The sequence below is a fragment of the Schistocerca nitens genome, chromosome 2, assembly GCF_023898315.1.
Source record: "Schistocerca nitens isolate TAMUIC-IGC-003100 chromosome 2, iqSchNite1.1, whole genome shotgun sequence".
In the NCBI taxonomy this organism is placed as follows: Eukaryota; Metazoa; Arthropoda; class Insecta; order Orthoptera; family Acrididae; genus Schistocerca; species Schistocerca nitens.
Genome location: NC_064615.1, coordinates 635,675,506 through 635,699,488, shown reverse-complemented (window position 1 = coordinate 635,699,488; position 23,983 = coordinate 635,675,506).

Here is a 23,983-nt window from a genome sequence, read left to right as displayed (position 1 = left end):
CTGTATACTACACGCACAGCAGCCAAACTAAAGGAAGATCAATTTTTAATGTCTTGTCGATAGCTAGATCGTCAGAGAAGAAGCACACGCTTAAACAGCGGAAGGATGGGAGAGAAATTTGGCAGTGTCCTTTTCAACGAACACCCCTTGATTTGGCGTAATCCATGGAAAACCTAAATCTGGATGGCTGGAATGAGGGTTTGAACCGATGTCCTCCCGACCGCGAGTCATGTTGCGTCACCACGTTCCATGATGCCCAAACGGACCAAAAATGATATTTTATTAGACTCCTCTGTTATTGAGGCTCAAGATGTCGTCGCCTTCAAGTCAAGGTCATTAAAAGCGGGGAAAAGGCTCGAGTAGGAAACGGTCGGGGAAGGAATCAGAGGTCTCGCTGTTGATAAAAGGAAGAGTAAGCACACAGAAATTATCAGAACGTTCCAATTATTATTATTACCACAGTACTTAGAGAGGCGGTGCAGAAGTAAGACACTGGATTTGTCTTCGCACGGTCGGCAGTTCAGATCGCCGTCTGCTCATTCACAAGAATTTCCGTGGTTTCCCAAACAGCTTAACGTCAATGTCGCCATGAACCCTTTCGAAAGGACACGACACCTTACCAAGTCCGAGTTGTAGTCCGTTCCCACTGACGTCAAAAACCAGCTTCCTTTTTTTTTCTTGGAATCGTGCACCAATCATGTTCGTGTTCCATCTCATTGTGGACTTTTAGTCAGACACTTAAAAATACATCATATTTGCTCAAAGCTATCTTATTCATATATATCTTATTCATATTATTGATCCGGGTGACGTAAGCCACACGATACTCGGCATCTCTGTGTGACTCCTCCACAATTGCTCATTGGTGGCCCCGGATCAGTTTTCTTCCGTTATAGAGATGTGAAATTGTGAAAAAAAGAGTTCCCCACTGTATCAGCTGCTTCCAAGGTTCTCGGGTGTACTGCCTGATCCAATCGACGAGGGTCCACGATATTGCGAAGAACCATTCCGTTGTCATTAGGTGGTGAATTTGAATGAAGTGTCTACTGCGTGCTAGCGGTATTCATAAATCTACATCTTATGATTTAACTCCCCCTAAAAGATGTCCACACATTGACTATTCTGACCAGATTTTCTCTGCCCCTTTACATCATACCACCCGCGCCTGACAACATCCGCGTGGTAAACTAAGATTTGTCTAGGAACTTCAAAAATTCTGTAGTGTGCTTCTCTCACCTGAATTTATAAGGAGCGATTAAGAAGCTTCCGTCTGGGAGTGTTGCTGCTGCCTATATGCAATGTAACGAGAGCACGATGAGGGTATATAAGCACCTACATGTAGGGACACTAATGTGAGTGACTTGTGTCTTTCAGACGAGCGTGCGATAAATGAGGAAACGGAAATTATGGCGATTTAATTACCACCTGCGTCCAAACAGGACCAACGAGCTCCTATTCTTTTCTTCGTTGCTGAAAGACAAACATCGTTAGACAACCATCGGAAAATAAAGAATGTGTATCGGGCAGGATGTCTGGCGAGAACCACCGTTTTGGAATGGCACGTCAAGGAGTTCTGATTATGATTGACATACGTCTCCATATCACATATGCCTTACATCAGAAGTTGCGCCAACTCAAGAAGTGTAAGTAGGCTGTTTAGGTTTTTATATTGGTAACGCCACGTAGCGCTCTGTATGAAAATCACTGACTGTGGTGTGTGCAGTCTGTGGGTGGTTTGCATTGTTGTTGGCTATTGTAGTGTTGGGCAGTTGGCTGTTAATAGCGCGTAGCGTTGCGTAGTTGGAGGTGAGCCGCCAGCAGTGGTGGATGTGGGGAGAGAAATGGCGGAGTTTTGAAATTTGTAAGACTGGATGTCATGAACTGCTATATATATTATGACTTTTGAACACTATTAAGGTAAATACATTGTTTATTCTCTATCAAAATCTTTCATTTGCTAACTATGCCTATCAGTATTGCCTTCAGTAGTCTGAATCTTTTATTTAGCTGGCAGTAGTGGCGCTTGCTGTATTGCAGTAGTTCGAGTAACGAAGATTTTTGGTGAGGTAAGTGATTTGTGCAATGTATAGGTTAATGTTAGTCAGGGCCATTCTTTTGTTGGGATTTTTGAAAGTCAGATTGCGTTGCGCAAAAAATATTGTGTGTCAGTTTAAGCACAGTCATGTATAATTTTTCTAAGGGGTTGTTTCATATGGCGACCCTGCCAGGATACCTCACTGGAATCTTCTGATTTTTTCTTGTAGTTTGTGCAATTAGTGCAGCCTTTGTTTATTGCTAGCGCATAATTGTAGAGAGAATTTCCTTTGTAGTTGTAGTTTTCATTCTTGTACAGTAAAACAGTTGTGGCCTGCATGTAGATTTGCACCAAGTATTTCGCAGCTGCACTTGCAATTAACGAGATATTATCTTCAATGCTATGTTAATGTGTTTTCTTATCTTTCTCTTCAAATTGTGCTTTTCTGTGTTGTCGTGTGAAATATTGTGACAATAATGGCGTGTGAAAAACGTAATACTAGGCTCGAAAGTAAACTGAGAAATGACAGTGAAGATGAAAGCAGTGTGTTAGCGCCACTGTGTAATGAATTAACTAATGTTCAAAGTAGTAATTTGTTAATTGTGCATAGGGAAATGGAGCGGGCTGCAAATAATGGTGTAGGCAGTGAAACAATTGGTGAACAGGGAAGCATTATCGATCGATCGGTCGGCAACAGCTTGCCTCAGGAATCCGAAATGACAGGACACATTCTTGCAAATACTGTAGTTTCAGGTTTTGCGTCCTCGCCGTTTTCTCAAATAAGTCAAGACACATTTTCTGCTTTTCAAAATGAGAATATTGTCGGTTCAAATGCATTGCCGAATAGCACTGAGGAACATATTTCAGACACCAGTGCATTGTTATTACAATTAATGCAACAAATGGGACAAAAGCTTCAAAAGTTAGACACAATGGAACAAAATCTTCAAAAGTTAGACACAATGGAACAACACCAGAGACAAACACAGCAACAGTTAGTCACAATGGAACAAAATCAAAGACAAACACAGCAAAAGCTTCAAACGTTAGACACCAGACTTGAACAAACACGTGAAGATTTAACTACTGAGTTACATTACGTTGAATCGAAATGTCAAAAAGTCTGTAATGACGTAAAAACACAAATTTGTGAGCATTTTCAACCTATTTTTTCGCGGCATGAAAATGCATTACAGAATCACGAAGCAGCCATAAAAAGAACTGCAAACCATTGTTCATGAAAATCATGAGACCTTGAGGGCTAAAATTGACTCAGTTGCATCTACCGATTCGGTTACGCTACTTGCAAAAACTCAGGAAAACTTAAAGAACGCAGTAGATACGATTTCAACACAAATGGACACTCTGCAACTTGGTTCAGAAAAACACACTGAGGAAATAGGTACACTATCGGAGAAAGTTCACTAACTTATCTGCAAAGGTAGATGATGATCTGAATGACACAAGACCTGTAGCCATCACTGACACAGAAGAGTATGAACAAATTAAGAAATTCAAACACAATCAGAATCAAATTAATACATAATACAAAAGAGAAACCCGGGAAGTACAAGTTCAGTTGACACAAGTAATACAAAAATTACATATTTCAGAGGACACTCGCGCTCCAACACGGGAAGAGGAACTTAGAAATACGGAAAAGCCACAAAATTATAACACAGGGCATTTCGGAAATTATGAAAGAAATTGGTAAGGTGCACCGAATTTTGAGGTGGAACTGCCGACACGACGTAACAATGACCGATATGCTACTCGATGATGTTGACTATAAGCTGTTCATTACTACACATACATTCAAAACGTTTAAGAATTCTGGCAACGACATTCATCCACAAGCGTGGCTCCATCAATTCTCTCATTGTTTTCCTCCCAACTGGTCATTAGAGCACAGATTAGAATTTATGTGTGGCTACTTAGAGAATGAACCAGCTGAAAGAATGCGATCGGTCATTCGTGATTGTCACAGTGAAGGAGAATTTTATCATGCCTTCCTCTCAGCATATTGGTCTCAAGCTACACAAGACCAAGTAAAACATAGCATCATAATGATGAAACATTTCGAACAATCTGAATTTTCCAGTCTTGTGAAATATTTTGAAGACATGTTGCACAAGAATCAGTACCTGTCAAACCCATACAGCCCCTCAGAACTCATCCGCATTTGCTTAACCAAACTACCTGAACATTTACGACATATTATTTTGGCAGGACGTTGCAAAGATGACATTGAAGCTTTTCAGGAACTGTTACAAGAATTGGAAATTGACACTTGACAATCGCGGAACGCGAAAACAGGAACACAACAATTACAGGTCACGTCCGACACAATTCCGCGATGAAAGAAATAATAACTGGACACGACAAGGCTATTCTCACAACACAAATCGTGACCAAAACAGACACCATCCGTATGACAACCGTTGGCACAGTAGTAATAATTACAGGGAAAGATCACCTCTCCGCAGTAGTGACTATCACAGAGACAATGAGAGAAACAGACAATATGGGAACCAAAATAATTATTATCAAGGGAGACGGAATAACGTTAGACCCAACAGTCCAGCGCGCAGTTACGATTCAGGGAGAAATTCTCCACCACGTGACCGACAAGAAAGAAACTATGGAATCTACCGACATGACGACAGACGATATGATCGTAACGACAGACCTGAAATTCATCAGAACTGGCGGGATTCAAACAGGGCGGGGCCCTCTCGACAAGGTGAATTTGTATAAGTTAGGTCTCCAAATCCCAATACCGACGCGCGCCGACAAAGATACAATAGGCAATGACTCATACCGCTGGCAGCCTCAAAACGTACTTCTGAAACTGACGACGCAGCTGCTGTAGCTAGTAATTACGTAAAAATGGAAGACATTAGGGACATCTTACTCAAGGAGCACGATGTAAAACATAACAACATTGCATATCCTGTGACTCACATTACAGTAAATGACGTAAAATTTACGGCAGTACTTGACTCTGGCAGTCCCATTTCAGTAATTAGTGAAATAGCCTATAGCAAATGCAACATATCGAACGATTGCCCCACACTTCCGTTACGTAAGATTAAATTACAAGGTGAAATCTTTGGAAAAAGTGTAGATGTACGCCAACAAACCAACTTAGAATTCTTTTGTGAAAGCCACAGCTCCTCTATGAGCTTTCTTATTGTTCCATTATTGTCGACGGAAATTATATTGGGAGTAGACTCTTTGAATGAATGCAAATCAATCTTAAGCTTTCACGATGCTGAAATAAGTTTAGAGAAAGAAGGTAAGTCAATAGCTTTGAAATTTGAAGATTGGTTCTCAAACCATGACGAAGAAATTAATCGGCTGTACCTCCTGTTAGACAACAGTTCGGAATTTTCGACGGAACTTGACACTAACAATCACTCTGCAAGTACTGACAGGGATGATATCGACGGCGCATTTGATACTAATGAATTAATTCAGAATAAAATTCAAACAATTGAGAATTGTAATGACACTGATAGGCAAGACCTTTTTGAGATTTTACAAGCACATTCCACAGTTTTTACTCACAAAACAGGAACAATCAAGGGATTTCAATACCAATTTCGTGTTCGTGAGCATACTAAATTTTGTGTTAGACCATACATAATTCCGGCGCATTATAGGGACCGTGTTAGAACAGAAATACAAGCTATGCTTGACGAGGGCGTTATTGAGCCTGCAGTAAGTTCATACAACAATCCATTACATGTTGTTGAGAAGAAAAATGGATCGATCGGGCTTGTCTTAGATTCGAGACAAATCAATACTATCATCATTCCTGAAACAGACATGCCGCAAACGTTAGAAGAACTTCTCCAAAATTTTAATGGTGTAAAAGTGTTGTCTTCTATTGATGTCAGATCCAGCTTTTATCAGATCGAACTTCATCCATAATGTAGAAAATACACAGCTTTCCTTTGTTTCGGCGTTTGTTATCAGTTTCGGAAACTTCCTTTTGGTTTGAATATTTCTTCGGCAGCATTCATTCGCGGGCTAAATTCCATATTAACTGAGTTCTTAAAACGTCACATCACCTTATATGTGGACGATATTCTGATAGCAGAAGCCTCATTGGAACAACACAACAGCATCCTCAACAGCGTGTTACATATTTTTGCAGAATCTGGAATTACAATTAACTTGGAAAAGTCTGAATTCGGTAGGACAAAGGTGAAGTTTTTGGGACATATTATTTCTTGTGAGGGCATTCAGCCGGATCCTGAAAAGTTAGAAGCAATCAGAGCCATTCCAGCTCCATCCACAAAAAACAAATCCGCAGTTTTCTAGGTCTCGTAAATTTTTACCGTCGTTTTCTGAATATGCAAATTCTAGTTACACCAAAACTTTGTTCTCTCACTGGAAAAAATACTGTTTGGAACTGGGACGAACAAGCACAGTTGGAATTCAATTGTTTGAAAGAATCGCTACTTAACGCGCCAATACTAGCTCATCCAGATTTGTCACAAGATTTCTGCCTTAGCACGGATTCTTCTAAAGTCGGTCTTGGTGCCCATTTATTTCAAGAAGCCACAGAAAATGAAACTACTGTTCAGAAAACCATTGCTTTTGCTAGCCGAGTGCTAACAATATCTGAAAAAAATTATTCCGTTACTGAATTAGAAGCTTTAGCTATCGTTTGGGCATTTAACAAATTCCGTTTCTTTCTTTCTGGTAAGCACGTAAAAGTATACAGTGATCATCGTGCATTACAATTTCTTATGTCTTCAAAATTAAATCATGACAGGTTAAAACGCTGGGCATTGTTTCTGCAAGAATTCCACTTCACAACAGTCTACAATCCCGGCAAGGAGAACATTGTTGCGGACGCACTGTCACGCGCACCGGCTGGGCTTGAGAAAAGTAACACAGAAGGCAACCTTGAGAAAAATTTCAGACTTCTTTACATTCAGAAAGTCGCCTTTGAAAACTTCATCTCCACATCTTTAAAGGACTTTGCTCATGAACAAGATAAAGATCCGATTTGGAAAGACATCAAAAGCAAATGGCATGAAAAGACACACACTCAGATTCGGCATTATTATCTGGTTAGAAACAACATACTCTTCAAACGCTGCACTGTTGATGACAAGCTATGGGTACTTTGCATTCCTGACGATTTTGTTAATAAGCTCATTTGGTACATTCATTTCAGCTATGCACATTTTGGCCCCCGAAAATGTTATCATATTCTTCGGACGGCTTGTTATTTTAACAATATGGAAAAGAGAATTCAAAGAGTCTTGTCTATTTGTAAACTTTGTCAAAAGGCGAAACCATCTACTATCTCACATCGTGCTCCGTTGTTTCCTATCATTCCTTCTAAATTAAAAGAATTTGCTGCTGTTGATTCTTGGGACGCCTTGTCAGAACATCGAATGGATTTTCGTACGTTCTAGTCGCTGTTGAACTTACTTCACAATTTGTTTGTTTCACTCCGTTACGTAAAGCCACTGGACGGTCTGTATCCAACGCCTTTGTTAAAAATTTCTTGCGTGAAGTTGGCCACGTTGCTAAAGTCATTTCAGATAACGGACCGCAATTCAGATCTGCTGTTTGGTCACACCTGCTTCGGAATCATAAAATCAAACCTGTTTTTATTTCATTGTACTCACCACGTTGTAATCCCTCCGAACGGATTATGAAAGAAATCAATAAGCTTCGCAAACTTTATTGTCGCAGAAAGCATCAGCATTGGGACAGATATTTACACTTATGTCAAAACGTACTGAATGAAATGCCTCATGACTCCACTGCTTTACCACCTACTCTTGTACTGAAGAATGAAGAACCACCGAACAGAATCAGAGAGCTTGTACCTTTCCCGAATACATAATTGATTTGGCTGTTACAAATATAAAATCTGCAGCAGACAAAAGGAGAAAACTACACGGTAAACGAAATGCAAAGAAATTATATGTTGGTCAGAAAGTTCTCATTAAAGCTCACTCATTGTCACATAAGAAGAAACACTTGAGTCACAAAGTCTTTCTAGTTTACAATGGACCTTACAGAATCCGACGTATACCACATGATAATTGCGTTGAAGTTGAAACTCTGCGTTCAAGGAAGAGTATCGGGTGGAGAAATGTAGGGTCCCCCTGAATAGGTCAGGCGTGCCCTACACGCCTTAAGTGGCTACAGGGGTAGCGGAGTACGTGTGGAGTGCACGTGGGTTTTTTTTAGGTTAGATCATTCCCTCCCTAGGTCCGACAAGACGCCTCCTGAGACGCGGCAAGGTAGGAGTAGGCAAAATGCAACAGGGAATAACAATATTAATGTGCTAATAGTAAACTGCAGGAGCGTCTATAGAAAGGTCCCAGAACTGCTGTGCGGTAGCGTTCTCGCTTCCCACGCCCGGGTTCCCGGGTTCGATTCCCGGCGGGGTCAGGGATTTTCTCTGCCTCGTGATGGCTGGGTGTTGTGTGATGTCCTTAGGTTATTTAGGTTTAAGTAGTTCTAAGTTCTAGGGGACTGATGACCATAGATGTTAAGTCCCATAGTGCTCAGAGCCATTTTGAACCAGAACTGCTCTCATTAATAAACGGTCACAACGCCCATATTGTACTAGGGACAGAAAGTTGACTGAAACCAGACGTAAACAGTAAAGAAATCCTAAACTCAGATTGGAATGTATACCGCAGAGACAGGCTGGACAGTGAAGGGGGAGGCGTGTATAGCGATAAGAAATGCAATAGTATCGAAGGAAATTGACGGAGATCCGAAATGTGAAATAATTTGGGTGAAGGTCACGGTTAAAGCAGGCTCAGACATGGTAATTGGATGTCTCTATAGGCCCCCTGGCTCAGCAGCTGTTGTGGCTGAGCATCTGAAGGATAATTTGGAAAATATTTCGAGTAGATTTCCCCACCATGTTATAGTTCTGGGTGGAGATTTTAATTTGCCGGATATAGACTGGGAGACTCAAACGTTCATAACGGGTGGCAGGGACAAAAATCCAGTGAAATTTTTTTAAGTGCTTTATCTGAAAACTACCTTGAGCAGTTAAACAGAGAACCGACTCGTGGCGATAACATATTAGACCTTCTGGTGACAAACAGACCCGAACTATTTGAAACAGTTAACGCAGAACAGGGAATCAGCGATCATAAAGCGGTTACGGCATCGATGACTTCAGCCGTAAATAGAAATATTAAAAAAGGTAGGAAGATTTTTCTGTTGACCAAAAGTGACAACAAGCAGATTACAGAGTACCTGACGGCTCAACACAAAAGTTTTGTCTCAAGTACAGATAGTGTTGAGGATTAGTGCACAAAGTTCAAAACCATCGTACAATATGCGTTAGATGAGCATGTGCCAAGCAAGATCGTAAGAGATGGAAAAGAGCCACCGTGGTACAACAACCGAGTTAGAAAACTGCTGCGGAAGCAAAGGGAACTTCACAGCAAATATAAACATAGCCAAAGCCTTGCAGACAAACAAAAATTACGCGAAGCGAAATGTAGTGTGAGGAGGACTATGCGAGAGGCGTTCAATGAATTCGAAAGTAAAGTTCTATGTACTGACTTGGCAGAAAATCCTAAGAAATTTTGGTCTGATGTCAAAGTGGTAGGTGGATCAAAACAAAATGTCCAGACACTCTGTGACCAAAATGGTACTGAAACAGAGGATGACAGACTAAAGGCCGAAATACTAAATGTCTTTTTCCAAAGCCGTTTCACAGAGGAAGACTGCACTGTAGTTCCGTCTCTAGATTGTCGCACTGATGACAAAATGTTAGATATCGAAATAGACGACAGAGGGATAGAGAAACAATTGAAATCGCTCAAAAGGGGAAAGGCCGCTGCACCTGATGGGATATCAGTTCGATTTTACACAGAGTACGCGAAGGAACTTGCCCCCCTTCTTGCAGCGGTGTACCGTAGGTCTCTAGAAGAGCGTAGCGTTCCAAAGGATTGGAAAATGGCACAGGTCATCCCCGTTTTCAAGAAGGGACGTCGAACAGATGTGCAGAACTATAGACCTATATCCCTAACGTCGATCAGTTGTAGAATTTAGGAACACGTATTATGTTCGAGTATAATGACTTTTCTGGAGACTAGAAATCTACTCTGTAGAAATCAGCATGGGTTTCGAAAAAGACGGTCGTGTGAAACCCAGGACACGCTATTCGTCCACGAGACTCAGAGGGCCATAGACACGGGTTCACAGGTAGATGCCGTGTTTCTTGACTTCCGCAAGGCGTTCGATGCAGTTCCCCACAGTCGTTTAATGAAGAAAGTAAGAGCATATGGACTATCAGACCAATTGTGTGATTGGATTGAGGTGTTCCTAGATAACAGAACGCAGCATGTCATTCTCAATGGAGAGAAGTCTTCCGAAGTAAGAGTGATTTAAGGTGTGCCGCAGGGGAGTGTCATAGGACCGTTGCTATTCACAATATACATAAATGACTTGGTGGATCACATCGGAAGTTCACTGATGCTTTTTGCAGATGATGCTGTGGCGTATCGAGAGGTTGTAACAATGGAAAATTGTACTGAAATGCAGGAGGATCTGCAGCGAATTGACGCATGGTGCAGGGAATGGCAATTGAATATCAATGTAGACAAGTGTAATGTGCTGCGAATACATAGAAAGATAGATCCCAGCTACAAAATAGCAGGTCAGCAACTGGAAGCAGTTAATTCCATAAATTATCTGGGAGTACGCATTAGGAGTGATTTAAAATGGAATGATCATATAAAGTTGATCGTCGGTAAAGCAGATGCCAGAATGAGATTCATTGGAAGAATCCTAAGGAAATGCAATCCGAAAACAAAGGAAGTACGTTACAGTACGCTTGTTCGCCCACTGCTTGAATACTGCTCAGCAGTGTGGGATCCGTACCAGATAGGGTTGATAGAAGAGATAGAGAAGATCCAACGGAGAGCAGCGCGCTTCGTTATAGGATCATTTAGTAATCACGAAAGCGTTACGGAGATGATAGATAAACTCCAGTGGAAGACTCTGCAGGAGAGACGCTCAGTAGCTCGGTACGGGCTTTTGTTAAAGTTTCGAGAACAAACCTTCACCGAAGAGTCAAGCAGTATATTGCTCCCTCCTACGTATATCTCGCGAAGATACCATGAGGATAAAATTAGAGAGATTAGAGCCCACACAGAAGCATACCGACAATCCTTCTTTCCACGAACAATACGAGCCTGGAATAGAAGGGAGAACCGATAGAGGTACTCAGGATACCCTCCGCCACACACCGTCAGGTGGCTTGCGGAGTATGGATGTAGATGTAGATGTTGTAAGTAGGCTGTTTAGGTTTTTTTTATTGGTAACGCCACCTCAGTATGAAAATCACCGGCTGTGCCGTGTGCAGTCTGTGGCTGCTTTGCATTGTTGTAATACTCAACCATTGTAGTGTTAGGCAGCTGGCTGTGAACAGCGCGTAGCGCTGGGCAGTTGGAGGTGAGCCGCCAGCAGTGGTGGATGTGGGCAGAGAGATGGCGGAGTTTTGTAATTTGTCATGATATCAAGGTAAATACATTGTTTGTTCTCTATTAATATCTTTCATTTGCTAACTATCCCTATCAGTAGTTAGTGCCTTCCATAGTTTGAATCTTTTATTTAGCTGGCAGTAGTGGCGCTAGCTGTATTGCAGTAGTGGGAGTAACCAAGATTTTTGTGAGGTAAGTGATTTCTGAAAAGTACAGGTTAATGTTAGTCAGGGCCATTCTCTTGTAGAGAATTTTGAAAGTCAGATTGCGTTGCGTTAACAAAATATTGTGTGTGGAAAGTCAGATTGCGTTGCGCTATAAATATTGTGTGTCAGGTTAAGCACAGTCTAGTAAAATTGATAAAAGGGGACGTTTCATATGTTGGGCGACACCCAATGCGGAATCCTGGCAGGGTCGCCATATGAAACGTCCCCTTTTATCAATTTTACTAGACTGTGCTTAACCTGACACACAATATTTATAGCGCAACGCAATCTGACTTTCCACACACAATATTTTGTTAACGCAACGCAATCTGACTTTCAAAATTCTCTACAAGAGAATGGCCCTGACTAACATTAACCTGTACTTTTCAGAAATCACTTACCTCACAAAAATCTTGGTTACTCCCACTACTGCAATACAGCTAGCGCCACTACTGCCAGCTAAATAAAAGATTCAAACTATGGAAGGCACTAACTACTGATAGGGATAGTTAGCAAATGAAAGATATTAATAGAGAACAAACAATGTATTTACCTTGATATCATGACAAATTACAAAACTCCGCCATCTCTCTGCCCACATCCACCACTGCTGGCGGCTCACCTCCAACTGCCCAGCGCTACGCGCTGTTCACAGCCAGCTGCCTAACACTACAATGGTTGAGTATTACAACAATGCAAAGCAGCCACAGACTGCACACGGCACAGCCGGTGATTTTCATACTGAGGTGGCGTTACCAATAAAAAAACCTAAACAGCCTACTTACAATGTAAATGGTTTACACCACATTTCACATGTAAAACCGCTTATTGAAAGATAATCTGCTTTTTAACTTTGTCTTTGCCATATAACTTGTCACTTTACGTTACTAGCATGCTTTGTCAGACTTAAAATCTGTTAACATGCAACAAAGTTTGAAGTTAAATATCCAGTCAAGAACCAAGAGAACTTATTTAAACAGAAATTACGAATGCGTTGTTATTGTGAACAGACGACACAGTGTTATTGTGTGTGTATATTCTTGCTTCTTAGTTGCACGATTACGTAACGACTATAAGGCTCACATACTTAGAACATTTACCAGTACTGCTAATGAGATTTTAATGCAACATTTTGGTTTACTTGAAAATGCATTCTGGATTTAAAGTACTTTCTGTGAGATACCAGATGACACAGTGGTTAGTTTATGTGACAGCTACACGATTTTATCACGACGCTACTAATGAGTGAAAATTTACAATGTTGCTTTTGCGGTGTTTCTGTTTTATATCTGCACAGTTTTTCTGAATTATTCTGGAAAGTAAAACATGTTTTAGTAGTAACTTTTGTGGTATAGCTACAATGAGACAGCCTTTTTCGTAGCACAACAATACGTTACAGCACAGTACTTTCTTCATCACGGAAATAAGCGTAATAACTAAGATATCTATACGCAAAGCATTTCACTTTTGTTTATCATGAGGTAAGTACATTGACTTCTGCAGAACTTAGCTTTCGGAGGACGATAACTACGACACTTCCACAGAGATTATCTTACAACAAGACGCACAGTTTAGCGCTACAGTACACGTATTTGAGTGATTAATTTTGTACTTAAAACATTTACTTTTAAAGATATTTGAGGTACAATGATACAAAGGTTTTCCGTGATACATTTCATTCCATTGCTGTAATCTGTAACGCCTGAGGGTATTATTACATTTATCCTCAGGGGGTACACGCCTACATTGTGTACTATATGTCTGGCAAACACAAGGAGCCCTAGCTAATATGGTATTTGCTTATACAACTTTACACATCGGTACCATATTTCTCTAACACAGAATTACACAGCTATCTGATCATGTAACTGAGAGACAAACATTTTTTTTACTACATCAGTGATACATGTTTACACAATTACACAGTTGGATAACTTCACACTTATGAAACTGAATTTTGTCTGTACTGTGTGAACTGTTCATATTTTTTCGGAACCATTGTGATACTATGAGAGCTTTGAATGTCGTCTTTGGTATGGGATCATTATTTTTAAAGTACATTTGAGGTAGATGACACTTTTGAAATGAGCAGAGAATTTTTTTTAGGTTTTAAAATATTCAGAAAGCTACGACGATTTTGAGATGTGGTTGATCTGTTATGATTTACTATTGCGACGACGATGTGTATTATGCTGTTGAGGTATGTTTATGATCAATGAGATCCTATATGAGGAATTTGGTTATGCTCTGTATTTATTATGAGGAAATTTTGAAGATGTGTTGATGAATATGTATATGTGTAATAAGATAAGGAATAAGGAGTAGTGGTAGGGACTCTGACTTGTGAAAAAGGAAACCAAGAATCGTACTTTAAAGAGTTATGAAATGTGTGTAAATGTGTGAATGTAGCACAATGCCACAGAAAACGTCTTGGACACTGTTGTATTTATAGGATTTTGTTTCTACACATTTGTAACGCAAATTCTCGACCTGTGAAATTTTTTATTTGACTGTCACTGTAGCGTAAACTGCTGTCGTAAATATTTCGGTAGGAGAGTTAAGTGACCTTCACGTAATGCATGGTGGGCACCCAGCTGCGCGATAGTCGCCTGGGAAGAAGCCATTAGTGTGTTCCTTTCAGAGGCACAGGTGGAGAAAAAAAAGAGACCATTAACCTCGCTATTGACATTCCTTTGTAGAAAGCATCGCAAATATGACACGCTCATTACTTGAAAACATATGATTACTCATACTGTGTGCTACTTACTGAAATGCTTATGAATTGATGGGAAATATTCGTACATCTGCACACCTGATTATGACAAGTGTCTTTCTACGAGAATTGAGAGAATTTCTACTAACTTACGTAATGCCTCATGACTACTGAATGATTATTTTATGCTTTACTTTGTACATAGTTGCTTATTTTATTTGATATCTGTTTTCCAGGTATGTTGCATCATTGCTTTTATAAAATAAAATTAAATGCATTTGCTAATGTGAACACTTTCTGTCAACAGATCTGTTAGATAATAATTTTATGATCCACAGTCTTCAAAAAAAAACAAAAAAAGGAGCACTTGAAAAGGAAAGAACAGTAAGAAGGGACTAATAACAGTAAATGCATACATAATTTACTTTTCAAGTACTTGGTAATTTTTATGGTAGAATAAGTTGTGGTGCACCACTTTAATTACATAGACATTAAGATGTGAATAGACATTTCCCTTATCTGCATTGTTGTCTTTAGTGTACTATTTTTTCTGCTTGAGCTTTGTCATGTTTAGGTATAAGTTATTGCATTTGCTGCTGCTGTGTACCAGGCATAGTGCTACTGAATTTCACTTTGCATTACTCTGTTAATCCAGTTTTACTACTGATTTATTTTTCTTGTTGCTGCACATTGGCTCATATTAGTTGTAATGTTGCATTTTCTCTGTTAATTTAGATTTACTGCTGCTTGCTTTGCCAATGTGCATTTTTTGTCATTGCTGTTTGTGTTAATTGTTTTGTGCTGCTGCATTGCCTTGTCCCTTAGTTTAGCATCTGAGCTCAGTAGGTTTAAGTTAGCTTAAGATGGGGTAGGCCATATAAGAGAACAAGTTGTGATGAATTGGTAGAAATGCATTGAGAAGCTATAAGAAAATGGTTTGGCCAAAAAAGTATTTTGAAAGAGGATATGAACAAAAAAAGTAGGGTTTAGGGACAACAGGTTTAGGTAGGATTTTCTTAGAAATAAATTATGAGGTAAGATAACGGAACATAAATAATGAGGTAAGAAATATGTGAACATATAAATACAGAAAGCATGCTTGGATAGGATTTTTTTGGTGGAAACAAATGTTGAAATAAGAGGAAAGATCTATGGAATGAAGTTTTGGGTTGGACTGCAGTACCAAATGTTACACTGAAAACAAGCCCTGCCCTTCCTTCTTGTGTTATTCTGCTATGTGTTGGTGTACTCTTGTATATTTGTGTTTTTCCTGTCTTTATGTGTTTATCTGATATGAGTTATGTTTTGGAATTTTTCTAATAATATGTTATTTTCTTTGTAAAGATGCTTAGACATTATTTATTCTGTTTTGTTTTAATGCTCATGTGTGAAGTTGATGTTTCGAAAGTTTTTCAGACCTTTTATGTATTTACTTATGTCATAATTCCTGTAACACTGATGTATATGTTTATTTCTATTGTTTTGTAAAGCCTGTATTATTACAAATGTCATCTGTATTATTATGTTTTAATGATGTTTTCTGTAACTTTGTAATTGTATACTCATGTTATAAAATTGTAATGGACACCAGTCCAACAAATTAAGTAACTTGTAAGCATACATTTCACTGCACACAATTCTGTTGGTCATAGTATCATTGCTGGTTCTAAGGACACTTCAAAAAAAATTTTTGTGAGTGCACAAGTGGTGGTTCATGGATTTGCTATATTGTCCGCAAGACTCTTCCATGGTGATTGTGCACCTGCACAGTCGCAACAGATGGCTGCTGGCCGTCTCTACAAGGACTACAGTGGGTCTGAATCTTTGATGGCCCACCAGTACCATTATTTCTACAAGGACTGCAGTGGGTCTGCACCTCTGGTGGCCCACCAATACCGTAATCTCTAACAAGACTACAGTGGTCTGCTCTGTGATGACCTACCTACCAATATTCTTCAACTTCAACTGACTCTGCTGTGGGTTTGCTCTGTTGTGGCCCATTACCAGTCTGCATGTAAAGAGTCAGCACTGTCTTTCCATTGGAAGGACAACACTACTTCTTCAAGACTGCATGGAAATCCACTACTTATGTGTGCATTCTCTTTTACTACTCAGACTTTGAGAAAAAAAAACTGCAATTTTACTGTGATGAATGATCAGAACTGTCTTTATGCACTGTGAGAAAATTTTAGCTTTTGACCAACATTGTATCAATAAGTGTGTGCATTTGATTTCTTTGTTATTGTAATTATGAAAAACTTTTTCAAATCTGTATTGGCCACTGCCCAAAACAATTTGTAAAATTTTTTGTGGGGAGCATGGGGGCTATGTAAGTAGACTGTTTAGGTTTTTATATTGGTAACGCCACGTAGCGCTGTGTATGAAAATCACTGGCTGTGGTGTGTGCAGTCTGTGGGTGGTTTGCATTGTTGTTGGCTATTGTAGTGTTGGGCAGTTGGCTGTTAATAGCGCGTAGCGTTGCGTAGTTGGAGGTGAGCCGCCAGCAGTGGTGGATGTGGGGAGAGAAATGGCGGAGTTTTGAAATTTGTAAGACTGGATGTCATGAACTGCTATATATATTATGACTTTTGAACACTATTAAGGTAAATACCTTGTTTGTTCTCTATCTTTCATTTGCTAACTATGCCTATCAGTAGTGCCTTCAGTAGCTTGAATCTTTTATTTAGTTGGCAGTAGTGGCGCTCGCTGTATTGCGGTAGTTCGAGTAACGAAGAGTTTTGGTGACGTAAGTGATTTGTGCAAGGTATACGTTAATGTTAGTCAGGGCCATTCTTTTGTTGGGATTTTTGAAAGTCAGATTGCGTTGCGCTAAAAATATTGTGTGTCAGTTTAAGCACAGTCATGTATATTTTTTCTAAGGGGTCGTTTCATAGAAGGAGACACTGGGGCACCAGCCTGACATCTTCCCATGCTATTATCACGCCATTGGTCCCTTAAAAAAAGCCTTGAAGGGTCTACGATTCCAATCGGACGAGGACGTACAGCCAGTATTTACGGATTCGTCACGCTACAGGACACGGTGTTTTACCAAACAGGTATCTTCAATCTGGTGCGTCGGTGGGATGACATTGTCAGTGCTCCCGGCGATTTTGCCCGACAGGCATGCCGATTCTGGACTGTACAGCCTTCCAACGAAACCTTTCTGATTGGCTGTTATATTGATTTAATTCCAGAATGATGTTTTTCTGGTATAGGAATGCTAGATCTATGTGGAGATTTTAAGACCTGTGATAACCGCGAACGCAATAAAGCCAACATAATGCGTGACAATAGGACTTTCGAGTTGCACGTTGTAGTGGGCTGCTTCTGTGTTGGCAGCGCTGTGTAGCGCTTTGCATTGGATCTGACTGCACTTTGTAAGAGACTCTGTGGCTGGTCGGACTCGTTAGAAGTTAATTTCCAGTACTGTTGGGCAGTTGAAAATAAGTCGCCAGTAGTGATGGAAGTACTGTTGGGCAGTTGGAGGTGAACAGCCAGCCGTGATGGATGTTAGATGTGAGAAGTTAGCATTGATGGACGGAAAAGTCCTGAAATGTCAGCGTAGGCTAACGATCTGTACATGTTCGACTTGGAGATTGAATATTATTCGTGTCGTGTGACGAGGGTCCCCCGTCGGGTGCAAGTCTTTTGATTTGACGCCACTTCGGCGATTGGCGAGTCGATAGGGATGAAATGATGATGATTAGGACAACACAACACCCAGTCCCTGAGCGAAGAAAATCTCCGATCCAGCCGGGAATCGGACCCGGGCTGACCACTCAGCTACCGGAATATTACTCATTATTATATACCTTTGAACCAGATGTCAATGACGACTTATATTCTTGTTTGAACTGCATGTCACATTATTAAGGGAAAAAAATACATTATGTGATTTGCAACAAAATCTTTCCTTTGGTTACCATATGCTTGTTAGTAGTTAGAATCTTTTATTTAGCTGGCAGTATTGACGCTGACGTAATGAAGATTAATGAAATGTATAGGTTAATGTTAGGATTTCTTTTTAGTCAGGGTCATTCTTTTGAATTAATTATCTGAAGTCAGGTTATGTGTTTTTTTTTTTTTTTTTTTTTTTTTTAACAGTCAGATTGCGTTGCGCTAGGATATTGTGGGCCTCAGTCATTCAGAAACGTAAGTACAGACACATTCATTTAAATAAAGAAGTTTCAACGTGCAGGGAATTTAATGCGAGGATGGTGTTCCACGAAAAATAACTGATCAGTTCCTCTTCACTGTTGGTGGCTGAGTGCGTTACCTTCGTTGGAGTCACTACACGAGAGGGCCAAGCAACTTTACAGCGTATCGCTTAGTCACAGAGGCGTAATTGACAGACTGTAAAACTAAGACAAATTATCTCTGTGGCATTTGAATTTAGCTTGTGTTACGTAGGGAGAAAAGGTATAGTGCCAAAAAAAATATGTCTCAGAAAATTGGAACGCCTAAAAAAACCACGAGATGATCCAGGTAAGCTATTTATTTCATCATCGTCAGGCTCCACCGCGGAGCAGCTGACAGCTCATATAGGGCTAGAATGCGGCGGCCCCGCGGATTATAACATAATACGCGGCCATCGGTAGCAATAACTGGGCGCGACAAGCAGCAAACGGCGCCGTGTTCCGGCTGTTAGGGGCAGAACCTTTCGATTAGGGCCGTCCATTGTGGCGGCGGACGGCCTTCCGGCTCCGCTAAGACACTGAAAGCCGGCCGGGTCGGCGAGCCGTGATGCAATCAATCAGCCAGCCGCGCCACAAAGGCGAGGGCGCCCTCTCACCCAGCGGCCGGCGCCGACGTCTTCATTGCCGTCGAGACGGGACGAGATGGGAAATGGAAACCACCTCGCCAGCAGCAAACTTATCAGCTCGGCTCCTTGTAGCGCACATTTTCTTCTAAAACTGCAGTCTTTTATTTGGCTACAAGTCGCCAACTACGTCCCTCTGATCCGTACGATTCGCTTCATGTGCTCTCGGAATACGCCTGTGATACGACAGAATTGTATTCCTGTGAGGATTGCTCAAGAAAATCTGATCTACTCTGATCTTTTCCTATGCAGACATGCTGACTGACAGAAAACGTTCTGAAAACGATTACAATGCAAGATAACGGTGTATATACTCAAAACTCCATCTCATTCGAGTATGAATATTTTTCTGAAATACTCTTCTCGCAACATCTTTGCCAGAACGGCCGGCGACTGATGAATATTCAGACACCTGAAAATAAACTGTATGATCACCTGGAGATTTAATGTGGAGTGTAGGAGGAGAGACCTCTACAGAAAGTATCTAGAAACTCAGATGTTTATGGGAAGATAACAATATGAACTTCAAACCGAGTGGTGTAAGATGTGAGACAGTATTTTTTTTTCTTTAAAAAAAAACCGGCTATCGCACGCCTTGAAATTCCCAAGTTTCAATAGCTGCCAATAGACCTTTTACATACCAGATATGACCTTAGAAACATGAAGGAAAATATAACGAGTGATAAAAAAGTTTCCGTCCGAAGGCCATACTGTCCAGAGTCGGTATCGATATCGTGCAACATTGACGCAATCATCTCGTCGGCCCACCAGGTTGATGTTGCCCGTTAGGCAAAACATCGTGTCCTGCTGCGTGAAGAAATTCGTAACTGCCTGCTACACATGCTCGTCCGACAGGAATTGTCAACGTCAAGGCTTTCTTTAATGGACCTAAGGCTTGTTAATCGTACGGGGAGCGATCAGGGCTTTATGGCTGGTGCTCGAGTGTATCCCACTTGAGTCGACGTAACTTTTCCGTTACGAATTTGCGATACGGGGTCGTGTGTTGTCATGAAGTAGCAGCACCCTTTATCGCAATATCCCCAGACGTTTCGCCTCAACTGGACGCCGTACTTTCTCCAGCGAGCGCAGTAGCGCTCCCCAGTGATGGACACACCAGGGTCCTTGAAATCAATTAGCGATGGGCTCAGAATGAACGCTGGTTCGTGGCAACGAGTGCCCCATATCACAGATGCCGTAACGCAGAAATTTCGCCGACTCAAGTGGGAGCACCCGCGCTATGGTCCTGTTTTCTCCCGATGCGTCTGTCACACCTTCGGTAACTTAAAAAAGGCCTTGAAGAGCTGACGATTTCTGTAGTACGAGGATGTGCAGCAGGCAGTTACGGACTTCTTCACGCAACAGGACGCGGTGATTTATCAAACGGCTATTTTCAACAGCTGCGTCGTTGGGATGGTTGCCTCGATGCCAGCGGTGATTTTGCCTGATTGGCATATCTATTGTGGACTGTATGGCCCTCGAAAGAAAACTTTTCGAGCACCTCTCATAGTAAAACTATAGCTATCTATACCTCACGCGTGACCCGTTTGAACCAATTTCTCAGCCCCCCAAAAAAAAGTCTGCGTCACTGGTGTAGTAAGACTTTGACGTACACTCCTGGAAATTGAAATAAGAACACCGTGAATTCATTGTCCCAGGAAGGGGAAACTTTATTGACACATTCCTGGGGTCAGATACATCACATGATCACACTGACAGAACCACAGGCACATAGACACAGGCAACAGAGCATGCACAATGTCGGCACTATTACAGTGTATATCCACCTTTCACAGCAATGCAGGCTGCTATTCTCCCATGGAGACGATCGTAGAGATGCTGGATGTAGTCCTGTGGAACGGCTTGCCATGCCATTTCCACCTGGCGCCTCAGTTGGACCAGCGTTCGTGCTGGACGTGCAGACCGCGTGAGACGACGCTTCATCCAGTCCCAAACATGCTCAATGGGGGACAGATCCGGAGATCTTGCTGGCCAGGGTAGTTGACTTACACCTTCTAGAGCACGTTGGGTGGCACGGGATACATGCGGACGTGCATTGTCCTGTTGGAACAGCAAGTTCCCTTGCCGGTCTAGGAATGGTAGAACGATGGGTTCGATGACGGTTTGGATGTACCGTGCACTATTCAGTGTCGCCTCGACGATCACCAGTGGTGTACGGCCAGTGTAGGAGATCGCTCCCCACACCATGATGCCGGGTGTTGGCCCTGTGTGCCTCGGTCGTATGCAGTCCTGATTGTGGCGCTCACCTGCACGGCGCCAAACACGCATACGACCATCATTGGCACCAAGGCAGAAGCGACTCTCATCGCTGAAGACGACACGTCTCCATTCGTCCCTCCATTCACGCCTGTCGCGACACCACTGGAGGCGGGCTGCACGATGTTGGGGCGTGAGCGGAAGACGGCCTAACGGTGTGCGGGACCGTAGCCCAGCTTCATGGAGACGGTTGCGAATGGTCCTCGCCGATACCCCAGGAGCAACAGTGTCCCTAATTTGCTGGGAAGTGGCGGTGCGGTCCCCTACGGCACTGCGTAGGATCCTACGGTCTTGGCGTGCATCCGTGCGTCGCTGCGGTCCGGTCCCAGGTCGACGGGCACGTGCACCTTCCGCCGACCACTGGCGACAACATCGATGTACTGTGGAGACCTCACGCCCCACGTGTTGAGCAATTCGGCGGTACGTCCACCCGGCCTCCCGCATGCCCACTATACGCCCTCGCTCAAAGTCCGTCAACTGCACATACGGTTCACGTCCACGCTGTCGCGGCATGCTACCAGTGTTAAAGACTGCGATGGAGCTCCGTATGCCACGGCAAACTGGCTGAGACTGACGGCGGCGGTGCACAAATGCTGCGCAGCTAGCGCCATTCGACGGCCAACACCGCGGTTCGTGGTGTGTCCGCTGTGCCGTGCGTGTGATCATTGCTTGTACAGCCCTCTCGCAGTGTCCGGAGCAAGTATGGTGGGTCTGACACACCGGTGTCAATGTGTTCTTTTTTCCATTTCCAGGAGTGTATTTATTTAGTGCATTTCACGTAAAAGTTCCGCATTACAGTCCTGAAAAAGTGACAGGCTAGGTAATGTGTTATAGAGCTGGAAATAACCCATAAATTAAAAATGTTTGTAACCCATTTCACTTTCCTGCGTGGTCAAACACAAACGCAAACACACACACACACACACACACACACACACACACACACACACACACACACACACAAAGAGGGAGAGAGAGAGAGACAGACAGAAATAGAGTTTACATGAACTTTTAATACATATTAGAACTGTGTTCCAGTAAGGGACCCGAACGTTGGATTTCTGCGTCTCGCAAGCAAGTGCTCTACCGACTGAGGACTTAGCACACTGGACTCGCATTTGGGAGGACGACGGTTCAATCCCACGTCCGGCCATCCTGATTCAGGTTTTCCGTCATTTCCCTAAATCGCTCCAGGCAAATGCCGGGATGGTTCCTCTGAAAGGGCACGGCCGACTATCTTCCCAGTCCTCCCTGATCCGACGAGACCGATGACCTCGCAGTTTGGTCTCTTCCCACAAACGACCCAACCCCAACCGACTGAGGACTGAGCTATTCAAGTACGTCTTAAGATCCAACCTCACAGATAACTTCCACCGGTACCTCACCTCTTACCTTCTAAGCTTCACGGAACTTCTCCTGCATGCCTCGCAGGACTAGCAATCTTGGAAGAAAAGAAATTGAGGGGTGTAGCTTAGCCATAGCTTGGGAGATTGTTTCCGAAATGAATTTTTACTCTGCAAGAAGTTATTTTCCTCATATTTCGTTGCTTATTCAGTTGTTGTGGAGCTCTTGCTTTCTATTCTCTGTCGCGCGTAGTGGCCGCGCGGTTTGAGCCGCCATGTCTCGGATTGTGCGTCCCCTCCCACCGTAGGTTCGAGTCCTTCTATGTGCGTGTATGGGTGTGTGTGTGTGTGCGAGTGTCACGGATTGCGCGTCCCCTCCCGCCAGAGGTTCGAGTCCTCCCTCGGGCATGGGTGTGTGTGTGTTGTTCTTAGCATAAGTTAGTGTGAGTACTGTGTGAGTCGAAAGACCGATGACGTCAGGAGTTTGGTCCTTTACGTTTTCAAACACATTTCTCCTATTCTTTAAAATCTGAATGAGATGGGCAAACGAATACTGAGGTATGAGTAATGGAGCTGTAAGGGCAGCCTCCCGAAACCTTGAACGGAACCAGATGATTGCAACTATTTTATATTTGTTCCTTGCATAATATTATCTGCGATTGTGGTTCCGGTTATTTGTGGAATATTAGCTTTTTCTTAGTGAGAAAGATGATCACAGAAGGACCGGTAGGTCCCTCGGAGGATGGAGAATGTAAACATCCGTAATCTTTCCGAATGAACTCTTCCTGTATTTCGGAAGTGATGTGGGAAACCCAAATCGAAATGGCCAGAGAGGTATTTAAAAGCCACTCCTCTAGAATACGAGCTCAGAACTAGTTAAAATAAGAGAATAAAATACTGTCACCTCTTTAAACTTAGTCGACGATTCTTCTGAAAGACTAACCGGTCACATTAATCGTAACAGTATTACAGAAATGCTATGGAATAAAGGGCATTGGTTTGATCCTGCTTGCGGTGTTGACCAACAATATTGTGACTGTGGTTAGATTCCAGGGCTGCAAGATGATTGGGGATAGCAGAGCAACGTGGTCTGTTGCGGCGA